This window comes from Nycticebus coucang, chromosome 20 (assembly GCF_027406575.1).
Source record: "Nycticebus coucang isolate mNycCou1 chromosome 20, mNycCou1.pri, whole genome shotgun sequence".
Taxonomy (NCBI): domain Eukaryota; kingdom Metazoa; phylum Chordata; class Mammalia; order Primates; family Lorisidae; genus Nycticebus; species Nycticebus coucang.
Window position 1 is genome coordinate 31,020,109 of NC_069799.1, and position 9,062 is coordinate 31,029,170.

The window sequence follows — 9,062 nt, forward strand, 5'->3', positions numbered from 1 at the left end:
CAGTAAGAATTGTTGACCAACAATAGACACTAATCCTGAGAATTTATGAAATTGGCCTCAGAACTGATCTCAGACTGATCAATACTGGTCAGTTAACCATAGCTAGGAAAACAGTAAATGAAAGAACAATGGAGAATGATATAATTTATTCCTTATAAAGTGTGTATTTATAAACTTATAGGAAGTATTCAGAAGAATAAACACTGTTAAGTTTCTTCTATGAATCATTGGAGGAAAGTAAAGATTTTCTCCTCAAGTACATCGATATAACTTGACATTTTTATTGTATCAGGACTCTGCTACATACCTCATTCCTGAATATGACTATGGTCACATTTAAAGTACTCCACTTGGTAGCCGGGCGTTGTGGCGGGCACCTGTAGTCCCAGCTACTTGGGAGGCTGAGGCAAGAGAATCGCTTAAGCCCAGGAGGTGGAGGTTGCTGTGAGCTGTGTGATGCCACGGCACTCTACCGAGGGCAACAAAGTGAGACTCTGTCTCTACAAAAAAAAAAAAAAAGTACTCCACTTGGAAAGGTACGTACTGAAGCCAGTGCCTAATCTACCCTTCAATGCAATTTTGTATGTCTTTAGTTTTCTCTGAATGTCCATCATGGCTGCTGTTGTATTACCCTTCACATTCAGAATGTCAGTAAAATATTTTTTAAAAAATATATTTCCTGCACCGATGGTGCCACCAGCTAAGTGTATAGGGCACTGGTCACAGACACCAAGGTTGGCAAGTTCAAACCCAGCCCGGGCCAGCTAAAACAACGATAACTGCAACAACAACAATAACAGAAAACAGCAGGGCATTGTGGCTGGCACCTATAGTCCCAGCTACTTGGGAAGCTGAGGCAACAGAATCACTTGAGTCCAAGAGTTTGAGGTTGCTATGAGCTGTGATACCAGGCACTGTACCCTGGGTGACAGCATGAGCCTTTGTCTCAAAAAAAAAAAAATTAGTTGTACAGGTCTCTGTGAGGCTGAGGCAGGTGAATTGCCTGAGTTCCCAGGTTTGAGACCAGCCTGAGCAACAGCAAGACCCTGTCTTGAAAAATAGCCAGGCATTGATGTGAGGGCCAGTAGTCCCAGCAACTTGGGAGGCTGAGGCAAGAGAATCACTAGAGTACCCCAATTGATTGAGGTTGCTGTGAGCTGTGAGGCCACGGCACCCTACAGAGGGTGATATATTAAGATACTATCTCACAAAAAAAAAGGAAGAAATTTCCAAAGGTTTGTTCATTGCTGAGTCAAACTCTAACATTCTCCCAAGAACATACAATAACACACAATAACAAAAATAAACAAAATGCATCAACACACCAACACAAGTCAATGAGAACAAAACTGTGAGACAGTGATAGACCAAGATTATGGAACCTTGCTGAGTGATTTGTACAGGGTTGTCACTATAAGCGCACAGTGGCAAGTTCACAAACATAATTCTCAAATCTCAAATAAATTTCTTTATAATTACAAAAAGAAATAAAAATTAAGATAATCACATTTCGAACACACATCCTCGCCAACAAGCCGGCGCCCAGTTGGGGCCGGTTCATCCACTGTGTGTTCTGGCTGGGGCTGGGGCTGTGCCTTAGCCAGGTAGTATTTAGTTGTACAATGTTTGAGGATCTATTTGGAGAGGATTATTCCAGTGTGACAAATAATCAGTATGGACAAGGGAAAAAATTAAAGACTAACGTTTTGGAGTCACCTCCTCCTAGAGAATTCACCAATTTAAGCAGAATCAGAAATCAGGGTAGATCCTGTCATCTCTATTCCCTTCTTCGGACACTTCATTTCACACCTGAATTCAGAGCTTTATTTTGTCTTGGTCCAGAAGAGCCTGGTTTGTTCAAAGATAAGGATAATTCTGATGCAAAGCTTTGAGTCATACCTTTGCAGTGACAATGCTTATTTGCTCAGCTTCTGGTCCTGAACCAGGAAGCTGCATCCACACACCTCACTGATGGCTGCGGGGAGACCAGCAGTGATGTGAAGCAACATGATAGTCTGGCCATGACCTCATCAATCGTTTGTAGAATGGAACTATGATTAAACATGGCAGTGAGAAGCAGGTGAATATGCCAGAGTCTTTTAGTCATAAGTTACATCATAAATTAAAATTCCTGTAATTTAACCTGTGTGCTATACCATATGAGATTAAAGTGTTTATTACTAGAAATATTTTATTGCATGTTTACTCTTACTGTACACCTAAGTCATGAAGTGTATAATCCAGAGTTCTCCTTGTGAACTGAAGGAAACAAATATCTTGAAACTTAATCCTTGATTCAATACTTTAATACTTGGAAAATGGATTTGATGAATTTTACAAATAGAAGACTGTAGCCTCAGGAAAGAACATTGGGTTGGAATACTGTCATGAAGGTTAATTAGGGAACTAATAAAAATAAAAAAATTGAGAAATCTTCAAATTAACACAGATATATAATTTTTATTCTTTTTGTATTTTACATCATTGCTTTAATGTAAATATTGGCCCAGTAAAGATGACATCACTTTAAAAAGCTTATTTTGAACATATGTTTATATCAGATCACACAATTTTAGAGTAGTGGGTTCAAAACTGATTTTTTACTGTTATCCCAAAATACTCAGCAGATAATCTTTTTTTTTTTTTTTTTTTTTTGCAGTTTTTGGCCCGGGCTGGGTTTGAACCTGCCACCTCCGGCATATGGGGCTGGCGCTCTATTCCTTGAGCCAATGTTTTGTGGGTTTTGGCCAGGGCTGGGTTTGAACCCGCCACCTCCGGCATATGGGACCGGCACCCTACTCCTTGAGCCACAGGTGCCTCCCAAAATTCCACTTATCAACTTATTTCTTTTCTCTTTTTTTTTTTTTTTTTGGTTTTTGGCTGGGGCTAGGTTTGAATCCGCCACCTCCAGCATATGGGACCCGCGCCCTAGTCCTTGAGCCACAGGCGCTGCCCACAGCAGATAATCTTGTTCAGGTTAAACTCTAGAAAATATTTGCTGAATGAATGAGTTAGTCTTCTCTGACTTACTTTTTTATTTTTCCTTTTACATATACATGTGTTTATTAGGTTTCCACCCTTGTCATAAAACGCAAAAGGCTTAAAATTCAACAACAATAACGATGTTAAAGACAAAGACTAGAAACAAAACTCGCAAAGAATTAATGAAGATAAATACATTCAGAAAAAAAATCAGACGATTGCTGCATCAAAATATCAAGCAATAATAACAACAATGCCAAGAAAGCAACATTCACATTGTCAAATAAGAGTATGTCCAAGCCGGGCGTTGTGGTGGGCGCCTGTAGTCCCAGCTACTCGGGAGGCTGAGGCAGGAGAATCGCCTAAGCCCAGGAGTTGGAGGTTGCTGTGAGCTGTGTGATGCCACAGCACTCTACCGAGGGCCGTAAAGTAAGACTCTGTCTCTACAAAAAAAAAAAAAAAGTGTGTCCAATAAGAGTATGCTTTGACTCTGAGGTTCAGCATGGAGTCATCAGTTAACCTATAACTATATAATTAAATTATAAATTAACCTATAACCCTATAATTAAATTTTAGATTTAGTTTATTACTTATGTTTAGAAAGGTGATTTATATATGTATACTTAGGTATATTCATAATATCTAAATCATATGTATTATACACAAAATTATTATAAAAATCTTTTAATTAGTATCACCTTCAGTTTTTTTAATGACTACCCATTTATTCTAACCAGATATTAGAAATCAGAATTAGATATGAGAAATTTGCTCATGTAAATATAATAATCTCTGCTTGCCCTACAAATGTTATACAACCAGTGGTTTCACCACCGAACAGTAATCCTTTACTGTTAATGTCTATTCTGGCAACAGTTAAAGAATGTTTCTGTGTTTTACTCTATGAGAAGAAAATAAAATGATATTTTCTGAACTTGTTAATTGATATTTGGGAATTATGTCTTTTTATTTTTTTATTTTCCAAGAAAGCATTGGGGACAAAAAATACCTTTTGGCCCTACAGGCTGTGCAAACAGAAGCTTTTTCAGTTTGGAAATACATAGTAATTAAGACTTTGTGTCTGTCTTTGAGGTACTGTATGACTGACTTAGCTATAATAAAAGAATTCACAAAATAATTTCAAACAATGTATATAAAGCACATTATAAATTAAAGACATTAACTTTAAGCAAAAAAAAAAAAAAAGATTAAAAAGCGTGTTACCATTTGCTATTTGGGTAACAGATTGACTCTCATCTGTATTTGCAGCATGTTATTCCACAGCACAAACTTGTGAAAGCCATATCTCATAAATTTGTCAATCAAAGGCGCGAGGTCTACTAATACTTCCTGTTTCTGAGGGTGTGAACATTTTTAGTATTAAGTGAATCTCTACTGAGGTAGTCCTGAGGTTTCCCAGGGGGAAGCTCTTCCCAGATAGAGAAATTTACCTGGATGTTGATTTCTGGGCATCTCTCCTCATCCTCCAGACAATAGAGTAAACACCTACCAGGTATGTTCAGAGAGTACCTTCATGGGAAGGCTATTGTTTCCTAGAGAATCAGTAATCGTGAGTATTTAATTTAGACAATAATTCTCTCCCCAACAATAGACAAGGAAATCAGGAATCTAAAGGAACTGATGAGTCAACTTTTTCTGCAATCTAGCACGTAAGAGGTTGAAGAAAGAATTTGTGTTCCAGCTGTCCTGTCACTGCTGCTACAGAACCAGCTTGCTTAGTCAGAGGGGAGAGTGAAGTATTAAGCAATGAATACGTAGCCCCAGTATTTATTAGAAAGCCTTGGCCCACAGCTTTCCATAGGTAAAGAGAGGGTAGACTACCCTTTGCGCTGGGCATCCCTAGAGCCATTGTAACAAACAGTTGACTGCCCATGAAGACATCATTGTCATGGACCAAGTATTTCCTGGGCCTGAGGAAAATGTTGTGCCCATCTCAGGTTGCCAGAGTGGGCTGAGTTCTGCATTTTCTTTCTTTTTTTTTTTTTTTGTAGAGGCAGAGTCTCACTGTACTGCCCTCGGATAGAGTGCCGTGGCATCACACAGCTCACAGCAACCTCCAACTCGTGGGGTTCCGCGATTCTCTTGCCTCAGCCTCCCGAGCAGCTGGGACTACAGGCGCCCGCCACAATGCCCAGCTTTTTTTTTTTGTTGCAGTTTGGCAGGGGCCGGGTTTGAACCCGCCACCCTCGGCATATGGGACTGGCGCCCTACTCACTGAGCCACAGGCGCTGCCCGAGTTCTGCATTTTCTCACTCAGAGTCCCAAGGTCAGATTCCAGTGGCAGGTGGCATTCCTTAACAAGCATGCACCCACTTTCAACCCTCAATTCCTGAGTTTCAGACTTACCTCTGCCTGGGTACCTCTTTTTAGCCTTTGCCTCACCAAGTCCTCTTGGTCACACGACCTCCCTGTCTGCCTGAAGTTTTACTACTGACCACAGTGAAAGAGCTGCCCATTGATTCAGCCTGAGAGGAGTCTGGGGTGTCTTCCTGGATCTTTTCAGGGAGTCTGTGAGGAGGTTTAACATAGACCATTTGTCTCCACTTGAGGGGTGGCAAACTAGAGCTTTAAGCCAAGGGCATATGATCAAGGCCACAGGTTTATAAAAGAGACACCATTCATGCAGCAGGGGAAAAATCCATCTTACTTGATTGAGAAAGTCACAACTCAAAAAGGGGAGCAAGGAGAGCAGGTAGTCTCCAGTTTATACCACAACCAGAAATGGTCCAGTTTGGCCATTTCTTGTTAAAGAAAAAATGTGTTGTTTAAGGGTGGCAGCAGATACACATACATAGTCTGTCTTCTTATCTTAGCAACAAAAAGCCAAGACGTGTGAGGAGTGAATTAAAGACACAGAGGAAGGAGTGAAAATGTCAGGCAGTAAGAAAAAGAGGCTAGTGTTTTAAAGGATAAAGTTCGCTCCTGTTTTTCTTTGCTTCATTTTCAAAAGAGTAACTCATAACCTTGGGTAGTGATCTCGAAACCCATAACTAAGGAAATACAGCTTCAGGCTGGCAGAAGAAAATACAGAGCAGCAGATTTAATACTATTGTGGCAGACTGATGCCTAATAATTGATGTTTGTCACTTTCAGCAAATACAGAGCAATCTGATGAGGTTTTAAACAAAATCTCAAAACAAAAGTAACACTTACCTGGAGATTCCCTTTTCAGTTAGGCCAACCTGTTCACATACAAAATTTTTCATAAATTTGCCTTTGCAAACGTTAGCCCTTACACAGACCATTTTTGACGTGCTGAAGCCAATGTTTGTCAGAAAATTTTCTTCTTGGATCGGCACATGTAGCTCAAGTAGCTAAGGTGCCAGCCACATACACCAGATCTGGTGGGTTCATATCAAACCTGGGCCCACCAAACAATGACAACTATAACCCAAAAAATATCTGGTCTGATATTGGTGGTGAGGGCCTTAGTGCAGCTACTTAGGAAGCTGAGGAAAGAGGATCGCTTATGGCCGAGAGTTTGAAATTGCTGTGAGCAGTGATATTATAGCACTCTACCCAGGGTAACAGCTTCAGACTATGTCTCAAAAGAAAAAAAAAAAAGCATATTTTCTTCTTAAATCATCACTTATTTTAGAAGAAATATTGTTACTAAGTTTTGTCCGACATGAAATCATTCTCTTTCCTTTTAGTGCTCCTTTCCACCCATGTTTCTTCGTATTCATGAGTTTCTTCACATCTCTCTTACATACTGGTTCCGTCTTGCATTAAGTTTTTTCCCTATTTTTAATGGAAATGTGATCCCAGTTAAGTCTTTTCTATGTAAAGGCCTGGGAAGGTAGTTTTACAGGATTTACGTCTCTTAAAGTTCAGACTTTATCAAACAATGGGGTAGGTCAGCTGGAAAGCACTAAAAGAAAAAATAAACAAGGCATCATCAACCAGGGAGCAGAGGGACTTTAGAGTACACTGTAGGTTTATATTTTACCTTCCATTTTTACAAAAGATATGAGAGGGAAAGAGAGGCCCTGAATGTTTGGGGAGAATAGAGGGGTGGCTCTCATGTTATGAACATCACTTTCTTTACTGTGACACAGAGAGACAGAAACCTAACAACCAGCCTTCCCAGCATCTCAGGTGGACCTTGTCTGAAGCTGGAGTGTGTCCACCAAACTAAAAGAGTTCCAGAGTCAGAGCTGGTTCAGGGATTTCACAGGGTCTAGAAGGCAAGTTTGATCCTCCATCTTCAGGAGAGAGAAATGTCACTTCCAGGGCATCTCTCTAGTAGTGAGGGGATGGTCCCAACAGAGGCTACTTCCTGAGCCATTCCTGACTCCAGGAACCCATAGTCATGATGCGGGAAGGGCTCTGGCCTGCTGGCTTCTTGCCTGACCCTAGAGTAACTCTGTTCCTGACAACCTTCTTCCCTAGTGGTAGCAATCATTTCAAAGCTTCCTTCTGTTTCTTGGGCACTGATGCTGGCCTGGCTTTCTCTTGCTGTCTCTTCATCCCAATTCTCCATATCAAGACCTTAAAAATCTGGTTTAATGTTCTGCTTGTGGAGCCAGACGCCCCTTTGTATGCTTTTCAATATCAGGATGAACTGGAGGATGATGTGCATTGTGGAGATGGGAAAAAAAAAAAGAAGGAAATGGAGCAGGGGTAGGTAAGGAGCTACATTACCTAGAAAGCAAAGAGAGTGAAAGCTGTAAGTGTGATAAGTACTGTGCATCAGGCAGCGTGAATTCAGAATGTCTAATGTTCCATTACCTTATCTTGCTGAAAATGTACACTTTCCTCCCAGATTTTGGCACTAAAATGTCACATATGGGGAACAGATGTCAAGTGTGTGATCCCTGGTTTTTGGTTTCAGGTGACACAGCATAGTTACTGGTACCAAGACAGTGGAACAAATGAGCAGAACAAGTAGGTACAAGTGAGCAAAAGGTCAAAGTTTATTAAACCACAGCACACTCCAGACAAGGGAGACATCTACCTTATCAAGTGGAGAACACCCTGGATTAGTGAGATTTTTCCCGTTCATGACAATTTTCCAAATCTATGTTAAGTGGTGGGGGAGGGGAATAATATATTTACTATTTTTACTGGAAAGGGAGAAAAATTCCCGAATGGAGAGTCCTCCCATTTCTATCCCTGTAAAGCCATTTCTAGAAGTTGTCATAGTATTTGTAAACTGTGATAAGTGATTGTAGCCTCCCTGCTAGGGAGGCTAAGGCAACAGAATCACCTGGGCCAAAGGATTTGGAGGTTGCTGTGAACAGAGACACTACAGCACTCTACCGAGGGTTAATAAGTGAAACTCTGTCTCAAATAAAGAAAAAAAAAACTGGTGAATATTTTACTGTGTTTATGAAAATGGGTCCCTTGAGGCTACTGTCACCTTACTTGTATGCATGCTACAAAGACCCCTTTTAGTGGCCTTGGCCCTATCTCCACCCTGGGGCGTCTCTACCTCTGAGAGTCATTTTTGTAGAGCAAACATCAGTTCAGTTTTTGAAAGCCTTCCTGAAATACTTTCCTCTCTTGGCAGCCCACTCTGGCAATTTTGTTCCTTCTCATTATGAGCAAGGATGCCCTAGAATCACCTGCCCCTGTCTCTCCCTAGCCCTACAAAACATGATAAACACAACTTTAAGACATCATTGACATTTGTAGAGAATTTCTTCCATATGAATTATGATTACAAAAGTATGAGAAACATTTAAGGACATTGTCATATTCTTCACAATTGTAGAATATCTCTATGAATCCTGTTCTGTACTGAAATGTGTGAATCCTGGATTCGACACTGTCTTCAGAGTTGAAGGGGTTTTGTTCTGTCATAAATTTCATAGAGAAAGGTTTGAGCAGAAGTTAAACATTTGTCACCTTCTTCACATTTATAGCCTTTCTGTTCAACATGAATTCTACTGTGTACAGAAAATTGTGATTTCTGGCATAAAGCTTCCACACACCTTCATATTCTGATTTTTCTGACATGATTTCTCTTATGTTTACTAAGGGCCAAGGATCAGTTAAAACGTTTGCATATTATTCTCATTTGTAAGATTAATCTCCAATATGAATTTTCATGTGTA